General features: G+C 46.4%; 1 long non-coding RNA gene across 1 annotated transcript; it reads left to right on the forward strand.

The window, feature by feature from the left end:
- Window positions 1-206: 206 nt before the first annotated feature.
- On the forward strand, window positions 207-8,063 carry LOC140843546 (uncharacterized). The gene is made up of 4 exons (XR_012121392.1): window positions 207-320; window positions 794-1,044; window positions 1,477-1,629; window positions 7,988-8,063. It is a non-coding gene; the product is annotated as an uncharacterized lncRNA (long non-coding RNA).
- Window positions 8,064-11,375: the final 3,312 nt, after the last annotated feature.

An 11,375-nucleotide genomic window follows, 5' to 3' on the forward strand; every position in this document is an offset into this window, starting at 1 on the left:
TTGCACTTCTCGCCACTGTGAGTAGTTCTGTGGTACCTTCTTAGAGTTGCTCCTAAAGGCAAATATTAATGTGGAGTCATATTGTCTTTCCTAGTTTTTGACAAAATGTAGCACACTGTACCTATCATTCCATATGTCACTTTTTCACTTACTATATTTTGGATTTTCTTTGCATTTGCAAGTACAGATTTCATATTCCTTTTCCAGGTCTATGGTGGAGACAGATGGAGGGTGTTCAAGAAATTCAGATTCTCAGACTCCACGCTAGGCTGAGTGAATCTGAATTTCACGGAGAACTGCATTTTTAGACAACTCTCTAGGTAACTATAATGTTGGCAAAACTATTAATTTTCTATAGAAACCATTTTGGTCAGCCAGGAGGGTGTCCACCACCTGCCTTTCCCATACAATCGTGGTAGGCTGAAAAATGTCCCCCTAAATGCAGTCACTTTCCAATTTTTGGGATTGTGAATAGTACCCTATATAGCAAAAGATGTGATTGAGTTTAGGATCTTGAGACGGGGCAATTATCCTGGACTATCCAGGTGGGCCCTAAATGCACTCACAGGAGTCCTTGTAAGAGAGAGGAGACGGGGATTACAGACAGACACACAGGAGGAGACGTGACGATGGAGGCAGAGACCGAAGCGATGTGGCCCCAAGCTAGGGACTGCCAGCAGCCGCCAGACCCTGGAAGAGGCAGGAAACAGATATTCCTTTAGAGGCTTTGGGGGAGGTGTGGCCCTGCTCTCATCTGGGTTTTAGTCCCCGATTTCATACTTTTGGCCTCCAGATGGTGAGAAGATAAATGTCTGCTGTTTTGAACCACCAAGCTTGTGGTGATTTGTTCCAGCAGCTTCAGGAGGGGAACACAACTGTCCGCACACATTGTCGTTGCCAGTGGAACTTTGCTGAGGCTGTGCCCTCCCCTGGAGCCCCTGTGGCTCCTCTCTGCCGGCAGGAGTTCTTCCTAGTCTTCAGGTGACCGATCGCCTACCTCTTCCGTGAAGGACTCCGGACATCCCATCTTGGACTTCCCATGAGGTCTATTGTTGGTTCCCATAAATTGCCCTGTATTTTCAGTTAAACTTCTTGTTGTCTGGATTCCCTGTGGACACTGTCAACTGCTTGGGGCAGGGACCATTTCTATTATTCTAAAGCCTGGTGGTGAGGTCCACTCATGGGCGTTTGGGGCCATTGGTACCCTGACTATATTCCCTCCTCTTCCTCCGCCTCCTCTGTTTCCCCACCTGACCATGTAAAGTTGGTTTCCTTTTGTTTTTAGAATCAGAAAATCCTTAAGTTGGAATGTGTTAGGGGCTGGATTGGGTCCCCTCCCCCAAATTTGTATGTTGAAGTCCTAAACCCCAGTACCTCAGAATATGTCTGTATTTTGAGAGAGGGACTTAAAAGGTAATGAGGTAGAATGAGGTCATTAGTGTGGGCCCTAAAGGAATCTAACTCGTGTCCTTACAGGAAGAGGAAATTAGGACACAGACATACTCACAAATAGAGAGACGATCATACGAGGACCCAGCGAGAAGTGCTCATCTGCAGGCCACGGAGAGAGACCTCAGGAGAAACCAGAGCTGCCCACAGCTTGATCTTGGACTTCCAGCTTCCAGAACAGTAAGAAATAAATTTCTGTTGTTTCAGCGGTCCAGCCCGTGTTACTTTGCTACAGCAGACCTAGCAGACTAGCAGAGAAGGGACTGCCACAGGTACCGATGAGAGCAAGTCTCCCTGCTCAGGGCAGGGGTCCTTGTGCAGTGTTTCCTAGGGATGAGCAATCAGGCTTGTCCAGGCCACTCTCAGTGAAGAGGAGCCTGCCACTTCCTGTGGCATCCATTCTATCGTTGGACAGCTTGAGGGATTCAATTCAGCTGCATGTGACATTTCCTGACGAACTGCCAGATCTCAGGCACTGACTGAGTAGGGAGGACACAGAACTCGTCCTCAGGGATTTCACAAATGGATGGGGAAGTCATGTCGACTGTGATCAGAGGTTAACGTAAGTGTGAAGGGAGCCTTGTGCAGGGTCCCTGGCCCAGACTGGGAGGTAGTGTGGGCGACAGGTAGGCCCTAGAGGGGGAGACATGCAGCAGCCTATTAGAACATTGGCATTAGCTTCATTAGGCTGCAGTACCAAATCATCAGTACCTTGGTGGCTTAAACAATAGAAATTCATCCTGTCACAGTTCTGGAAGCCAGATACCCGAAATCAGTTTTTCTGGGCTGCAATCAAGGCATTGGCAGGGTCATGTTGCCTCTGGAGGCTCTTGCAGGGGAGAATTGCACCCTGGCCTCTTCCAGCTCCTGGTGGCTGCCAGCATTCCTCAGCCATATCTTTCCAGTGTCTGCCTCCATCTTCACACTGCCTTCTCTTCTTCAGTCTCCCTCTGCCTCTCTTATGAGAATATATGTGATTGCATTTAGGGTCCACCTAGATAATCCAAGACATCTCCCTTCACAAGATCCTTAACTTAATCACATTTGCAAGGACTTTTTTCCTTATAAAATAAAATTTATGGGTCCCACAGATTTAGGGCCTGGTATTTCTGGGTGGCCATTTTTCAGCCTGTAACAGAGGAGTGGAAGTGGCTGGGTGGAGGAGAGGAAAGCACTCCAGGGAAGGGATCAGCATGTGCGAAGGCATGGAGGAAGCAGCTGGAAGCCTGCCAACCCCCTCTTTTAAGGAACAGACCTCAGTGATGTGAAGACAAGGGGCACATTCCTTCTAAACCTTCACTTACCCAGGCTGCGCCTCCTCAGTGTCTTTGCTGATTCATCAGAGGCTGTTTCCACTCAGGGACAGACTCTTGCCTGGTCTGGCCTTTCACAATGTATACTCAGGCCAGCCCCTGTGAGCAAGTTTTGGGGTAAATATGGTCCCTGAGGAAAGGTATGATGTGAGAGAGTTTGGTTTTCAGTGTCTCCCTCCCTCAGGGATGCTTTCTCTCTACCCTTTTTGGGTGACTTCATTCACTTATTCAACAAATATTTGTTCAGCACCATGTATGTGCAGGTCCTGCTCCAGGTACCGGGGTCAGAGTTCTGAACAAGGCAGGTGAAGTCCATACTCTCCTAGAGCTTATATTTTGGAGGGGTGAGGGAGTTGATAAAGTAGTGAACAAATAAGTGAACAAAAGAATTTCAGACAGTGAGGAAGGACACAGGGCACGGGAACAGGAACTGGGTGAGTTTAGATGGGGAGGTTAGGAAACACCTCTCACCAGGTGACACTGAAATGAATCAGATGACAAGATGGGGACAGCATTTGCAGTCCTGGGCAGAGCGTTCAAGGTATCGGAATGGCTGGAGCCAAGGCTCTGTGGAGGGAGGAGCCAGTGAGCTGATGGAACAGAAAAAGAGAGGGAGGTGGCAGGAGATGACATTGGCAACACAGCTCAGGTAGGGCATTGAAAAGCAGCTTCAGGACTTCAGCTTTCTGTTTAAAGGAGCTGGGAAATTGTATTAGCTGAGGGTTCACCCAGGTGCACAGATCAGGGGATAAAAGGATCCCTGAGTCTTGCCCTCAGGGGCTGTGATGGTTAATGATATGTGTCAACCTGACTGGGCTAAGGGATGCCCAGAAAGCTGGTGACATTATTCTGGGTGAGTCTATGATGACGTCTTTGGAAGAGATGAACATTTGAATTAATTGGTAGACTGTGTAAAGAAGATTACCCCCACCAATGCAGGTGGGCATCATCCAATCCACTGAAGGCTGAAATAGAACTGAAAGGTGGGGAAAAGGCAAATTCACTCTCTGCTTGAACTGAGACACACATCTTCTCCTGTCTTCAGAATCATGCTCTTGGTTCTCAGTCCTTCAGATCCAGACTGACTTACACCCCTGGATTTTCTGGGTCTCCAGTTTGGGGCTGGCACATCCTACAACTTTTCAGCACCCATAGTTGTGTGACTATAATAAATCTCCATATATATATACACACATGTGTATATGTATATATGAACATATGTAGTACACACAACATGTATAAATATATGTGTATATCTGTACTACATACATATACATATGGATATTATATATGTATACATATGTATTTGTGTATGTGTATATATATACATGTACATATACATACCTACCTACCTGCATACATACATACAATATATCCTATTGGTTTTGTTTCTCTGAAGAACCCTGACTAACACAGGGGCCTGAAGACAAACATCTGACAGTCAGAGGCACATTGGAAATAATTAAAGACCTGGTCCTGAATAAGCTCATCCAAGGAGTAGAGACAGAGATGAGAAGGGATTCCTTGACTGAGCTTTGAAGCAGCCACTATTTAGAGACCAAGTAGAGGAATGGGACCCAATGAAGGGACAGAGAAAGAAAGACCAGCAAGGTAGAAGGAACATTGAGAACATAGAACAAATCTCAAGAGTTGGGAGGTGTCAATATTTGCCTGTCCTCTCTCCCCAGTTGGAGAGTTGCTGATGAATTAATTCCTTCTTAGTCGTAGTCTCCTGGGTGTTTTTGAGAGGAATCAAAACCTGAAGAAAAAGTTACATTATTAATGCAATATTGTAGGGGGTGCTTTTCTGCCATCTCTTTGGGTCTCTGTCAGTTTATAACCTTTCCGAGTCTCGCCTTTGGAGAGAGAGACAGGAGAATGAATACGATTGGCAGGAAGGAGCTCAAGGTGCCATGTTTGCAGTCATTTAAACATTAAACCCAACATGTGAATGGCTGTTTAGAGAGGCACTCCTCATGTTTCAGGAAGGTTGCCTCCCACCATCCTGCTCACCTCTGTTGCTTCTGTTGCCCCTCTACCATTGCCTCAAGGATCTAGCAATCCAGACATCTCTGCCCCCAACTAACCCTCCAACACTACCAATAGGACTTTGTGAAAAGCTTGTCAAATGTAATTAAAAATATCGCTACAGGGATTCAAAATAAATATTTCTACAGAAATTCAAATGGATTTGACCCATTTACCTCCTGAGTGAATGGCAGGCCTAAGTTGGGGGATGCTGGATTAGTGATTTGTAGCTCTTCCACCTTGAATCTGAGATCTCATGACAAATTCTTGGTTGAAATTAGTGAATGATGACTGGCTAAGCATTCAGAAATGCAGCCACACAGAAGATCTCTCATTTGGCAGGATCAGTCACCACTGCATCATCACAGCCGTGTTCGCATGGCTGCTGGCCAAGGCATGGTGAGGACCTACCTCCTTTGGGGGAGCTGATGGCCTAAGCATCCTTTCTTTAAAACTCCCCATGAGATGGAGATCAATCCTGCGGTACGACATTGGAGACTCGCCTCGGTCTGGCCCCAACCTCCTGAGCGCTGTTGCTGCCTCCGCCCACACCTGTCTTCATCCTCCCACTGTGACATCCAGACACTTCTGCTCCTTCTCCCACATGCTCTCCTGCCTGTCACCCAGCCCCTGGCACAGAACCTGTTGCCTAGTGACCACCTGCCTCTATATCGAATAGGACTCCTTCCCTGGCTGGCAAGTGGATCTCTCCCCAGTCCTTCTCCAACCTCTGCTGCGCTCACCTTCCATGCCCAGCCTGGCATGAGATGACACATTGTGCAAATACTCTGCTACTGTCTGGCCCGCCTCCCTGTGGCCTGCATTCACTGTCTTCCTGAGCTGGTGTCTTTGCCTCCCACACGACCGAGCCTCTCTCTGCTCTCCCATCAAGTGTCTCAACGGCTTCCTTTCCCAGGAAGATGGTCCTTATCACACCAGCCCTGGGTAAGCTTGTCTCTCTTTCCACTTACTCTCTATCACTTTCCTTTGGCCTGTATCCCATGCTGTCTAGTGACAGTTTTTGTATTTCATTGAATGCTTCTGTTGCATGACAACTTCTATGGACCAAACTGTGTCACCTCCAAATTCATATGTTGAGGCCCTAATCCTAATCTGACTGTATTTGGAGATAGGGCTTTTAGGATGTAGTAAAGGTTAAATGAGCTCATAGGGGTGGGTTCTTAATTCAGTAGGATGGGTGATCTTCTCTCTGTACACATATACCAAGGAAAGGCCATGTGAGCACTCAATGAGAAGGCGGCAGTCAGCAAGCCAGGAAGAGAGTCCTCACCAGAACCTGACTGTGGACTTCAAGCTTCCAGAAATATGGAAAAATAAATGTCTGTTATTTAAGCCACCCAATCTCTGGTATATTGATATGGCAGCCTGAGCTGAGTAATACACCTTTCAGCACACCTCAGTCTTGTCTGCTCAGTAAATTCTGTGCTCCTAGGCCAGAATTATTTTCGTTTCTTAAAAAATTCTTTAAGTTGAAGTTTATTATGCACCTAGAAAGATACATATTTTATATGTAGCCTCCTGAATGTTTACAAGAGCACATCTATGTGACCAGCATCTGAGTCAAGAGATAGCACATCTCTAGCACCTTGACCGCCCCTCAGTGCCCCCTTTCAGCCTTTGACAGGCCCCAGGGTGGCTACCATCTGACTCCAACACATAGATTATTTGCCTGGTTTTGTGCTTAATGTACATAGAATCACATTGCATGCACAGTTTTGTGTCCAGCTTTTTTTTTTCCTCAGCATTTTGTTTGTGAAATTCATAGCTATTGTGTGTGGTTGTAGATTATTCATTCTCATTGCTGTCCAATAGTCTACTGTGGGAATATGCCACAATTTATTTATTTGTCCACTCTACTGCTGATGGGCATTTGGGGAGTTTCCGGTTTTAGCCATTACAAATAGTGCTGCTATGAATATTCTAGTATGCGTCTTTTGGTAAGTGTATGTGTGTATTTCTGTAGGGTCTCTGCCTCAGAGTGGAATTGCTGAGTCACATTCCATACGCTCTAGTGGGTACTGCTGAACAGTTTTCAAAGCAATTGAACTTCTTTGCACTCTTACCAGCCATGTGTGAGAAGAACTATTTTTTAATTCTTAATGCTCTTGGCACAGGGAGGAGTAGCTACAGGGTATTCAGGAAATGCTTTCTGGATCAGTGGAGACAGAGGGGTTTTTTTGGTGCAGGCATTGGGAACCCAAGGGTACATGTACGAATGAAATGGTGGTGTTTCCCTGGACCTTAGCACCTTTGTCAGAACGTTCAGGAGTCCTCCTCAAGCAATTGAACAATGCTCCCTTCCCTTTTCTTTTGGAGTCCTGGGGAGGTTGTGGCCCATCACTAACTCTTGGCTTTCCTGATTACTTACTTCCTTAAATATCTGTGGTGGAAATTCGTTTGGAGACAGAGCCTGGCACTGCCGTGACATGGAGCCCTGGCCCTTTCCTCTGGCATATATTTCAGCACAATAAGCCAGAAAGTTGGGGTGGGAGCAGTTAGGGGCAAGGAAGAATCCATCATGCAGCTCTGGAAGCCATGTTCAATGGATGACCAATTAAAGTGAGCAGCGGAAAAGACCTCCTCCATTAGAGACGCGCCCCACCCTCAGAAGGAGACAGAAGGAGGGCCTGTTGCCTCAAATGACTCTGACCACTTGTATTCTGTACAAACACAGTGCAGACCTCAGGAAAGCCCCTGGAATTAAGGAGGGGGGAGTAATGAGGCCAGTGGGAACTGCTGATAATGGGAAAGGTAATCAGTTCAGTCAAAGCATATTGAAGGTTCTACAGGGAACCTCAGAGATGCTAATTCCACCATTTCTTGAAGAAGGAAAGCCTCTTCTGGTCCCTGCTTGTGGGATACACAAGGGTTTCATGCTCCCTTTAAAACCTGGAAGCCAGGAGAAGGCACCAGAAGTGCAGATGCCGTCTGTCTGAAAGTGGGAAGAGTGGCAGCTTCATCTTCCTCAACATGGAACTTAAAACCACATAGATTTCAATTTGCTTAATTTTTTTGGCAGGTATATTGCATTGTTAATTCACACAGGGTTTGTGGTGAGCTGAAAAACCTGGTCTACCCCCTTCTCTTCCCAATATAAACTGCTGTCTCTGTCCGGGCTGTTGTAACAAACCTCCATAGGCTGGGTGACTTATGCAACAAGCATTTGTTTCTCACAGTTCTGGAGTCTGGGAAGTCAAAGATCGAGGCTTTGGAAGGTTCAATGTCTGGAGAGACCTGATTCTTGGTTCACAGGCAAGTGTTTTTCTTTTTGCCATTTCCCCACCTGGAGGAAGGGGTGAGGGAGTCCTCTGGGGTCTTTTTAATCAGGATACTAATACCATTCCTGAGGGCTCCACCCTTATGACCTATTCACCTCCCAAAGGCCCCATGTCCAAATGCCATCACACTGGGGATTGGGCTTCAACATATAAATTTTGGGGGACAAAAACATACAGTCCACAAGAGCTGCTGTCTTTCCCAGTTGGCCCTTGTGCCTCTGTCATTGTTTTTAGTTTAATGGCAATATTTTGTGTTTATTCTTCCTTAATTTCATCTTCAAGATTTTGGCCTGGGGCCTCAGTCTGACCTCCAAGGTAAGTTGTGCTGCTTTCTTTGCCTGCTCCCTCACGTGGAAGGCTCCCCCCTTCCCCTTCTCTCCAACCCCCCCACCCCCAGCCTTAGCCTAGGTAAGTCCTGCTCAGACTTTAGAACTTAGCTCAGATGTCCCTTCCTCCAGAAGCTTCTCCTTGCACCTCCAGGTTAGGTCAAGGCTCCCAGTCCCATGCGGTTATTGTACACTGTGCATCACTGAGAAAGGACGGGCTCAGCACAGGAAGTACATTAGGCATATATCCCAATGTTCAACTCCTTCCTTGCCGGTCCCACTGGTGCACCTGGGATGGGAGGAGGGCCAGGGAGCCACCTTGACTCTAGCTATGCTGATTGCCGAGAAGGCTCCTTGCCACCCAGGGGTCTTACATCTCATCTCACCTGCCTTCCCAGGGATGACAGTCCTGGGAGGGGCCGTTCTTCTGGAGCAAACAGAGTAACTGGCAGATACCATGTCCAGGTCCCTCAATGCTTGGTGCCACAGAAGGTGTGTTACCCCCATCCAGGTCAACGTGTGTGTGTGTGGATGGGGTATGGATGCTTCCCTTTACCTAACATGTCTCCTTCTTCCTTATGTTTCTCAGACTTTTCCCTTTCATTGGCCTTTCTCAGTCTTTCTGTCACCCCCATTGCTCCCAAATCTACTTGCTAGTCCTATGGAGATGACCTTGACTGGTCTCTATCAGTCCCTTCTGTATCTTGCAGTTTTGGCAGTCTCAGAGGCTGACACCAACCTCTTCTGCCAAGTTTACTGCTGCTTTGCAGAAAGGAGGGGTGCTTTCTGGTCTCAGCCTCTGCTGGATACTCCTGGGGATGGGTGGGAAGATTATAATATGAAATGATGGGAGGAGAAATGATGTGGGTGGTTATAGGTGGAATTATGTCCCCTAAAAAGTATATTGAAGGTCTCATCCCCAGTACTTATGCATGCAGCCTTAATTAGAACTAAGATCTTTGCAGATGTAGTCAATTGAGATGGGGTCATTAGGATGGGCCTTAATCCATAGGACTGGTGTTCTTATGTGAAGAGGAAAAGACTTGAGGGGAGGAAAAAATTTTTTCTTCTATTCATCTTAGGTTCTCCTGTTGGGGCCCTTTGAATTAGACTGACAAAAGACAGCTTAATAAGAGAGAAACAAAGAGAAGTTTATTAATATGTGCAGAGTGAATGCGCATGGGAGCACCCAGGGAGGAGTAACTCAGAAGGGTTTTTAGAACTTGAGCTTATATAGAATCTTAACAGAAGAACAATTTTAGAGAAGTGACAAGACAAAGGAAAAGGACTTTGAGCTTTTAGTGGCAGCAAATTGTGGGAAAGCAAATATATGTGGGAACAAATGGGAGGTTAGGACAGTTAGTAACATTTGTTAGATTCCTTTGGTGCATCGCTGGGCTGATAAGGGCCTGGAGCTGTTGCTGGTGGTTAACTTCTGTCTTTCCTGGTAGAGAGGGGAAGAGGGACTCTTACAGACTTATGTCCTGCTTTTAGGTGAATAAGGGAGAGGGTAGAGAGCTTTTCTTATATCTACTTGTTCTCAGCTGCTTTCAGCTCAAAACTGTCCTTATGCCAAAGTGGCATATTTTGGGGTAGCCTATTCTGCTACCCTTCAACACCATGTAAACAGACAGACCTGCAGGGAGAAGGTCATGTCACAATGGAGGCGGAGTTTGCAGTGGTGCAGCTACAAGGTAGAAAACACCAAGGACCAACGGCCATGACCAGAAGCTGAATGTTTTTATCCCTGTATCTTCCCTCCCTCCTCTAGATTTGTATGTTGAAGCTCGAACCCCCAGTGTGGCTGTGTTTGGAGATGAGGCCTCTATAGAAGTAATCAAGGTTAAGTGAGGTCACAAGGTGGGGTGGTCCAAACCTGTGGGATTAGTGTGTTTATAAGAAGAGACACACTAGGGAATTCTTTCTCTTTCAGGCTCTTTCTGTCTGTCTCTCTCTGCTGCTGCTCAGAGGAAATGACAGAGTGCCCTCTACAAGCCAAGAAGACTGTTCTCACCAAACTGCCTCCTGCCAGACCTTGATTATGGGTGTTCAGAGCCTCCAGAACTGTGAGAAAACAAATGTCTATTGTTTAAACCATGCACTCTGTGGTATTTTTTGATAGCAGTCTGAGCAAACTAAGATAGCTTTCATTTAAAGAAAGCATTCTATGGCCAAAAGTAAAAGCTTGAGACCCTCTGCTCTAGTCTAGGCTATCCATTCTGGAAATGAAAAGGTTGGCTTGGTTAAAACCAGACAAGTCATTAGTTGATAGGACTGGGACTAACTCCCACTCCATTAATGTCACCTTTAATAATAATCATCATCATAATGATAATGATCTTACTGTTGTTAAAACAGGGGGCAGACAACTTTGAAGGGTGGAAGCTGTAGTATAGGTGTTGTTTAGGCCAATGCTCAGAGGCCTAGCTGGGGAAGCACGGAGAAGGAATAGTGGGAACTGTTACAGGGAGGGATGAGCAGGGTGAATGGGACGTTTGTTACCTAGGGTGGTTTGGCTGTTCCTTCTTGAATGAAGGGAGGGCTTTGAAACACAATCTCAATGTAATTCAATCCAAGATTCTAAGTCCTAATTAAAAGGATGGAGAAAAGAGTGGGATCCTAGGCTGGGCTGGGAGAAAGTTCTGGGGAGAGAGTATTCCCACAGTGTCAGACTCAGAATTAGAGCCTCCCCACCAACAATGGGTACCTCAGTTTTGGAAGGCTCTAGCAAAGACTGAATGCCCAGCTACTGGGGATGTGGCTAAGGAGCTCCTGCTGAAGGTGTGATGCTGGGTCAGTTTCCCTTCCCACTGGAAGACTCAGATTCTGCAAAAAGACCCTGGTATCCTAACATGGGTCTTTCAGGAGATAGAAGTGTGGAATAAGAAATGGATAGGCAAGAAATGGAATGAGGAATGGACTTTGAGAATACAGTGATAATAAGCTAAAGGAGTCAGATG

The sequence above is a fragment of the Manis javanica genome, chromosome 9, assembly GCF_040802235.1.
Source record: "Manis javanica isolate MJ-LG chromosome 9, MJ_LKY, whole genome shotgun sequence".
NCBI classification, from domain to species: Eukaryota; Metazoa; Chordata; class Mammalia; order Pholidota; family Manidae; genus Manis; species Manis javanica.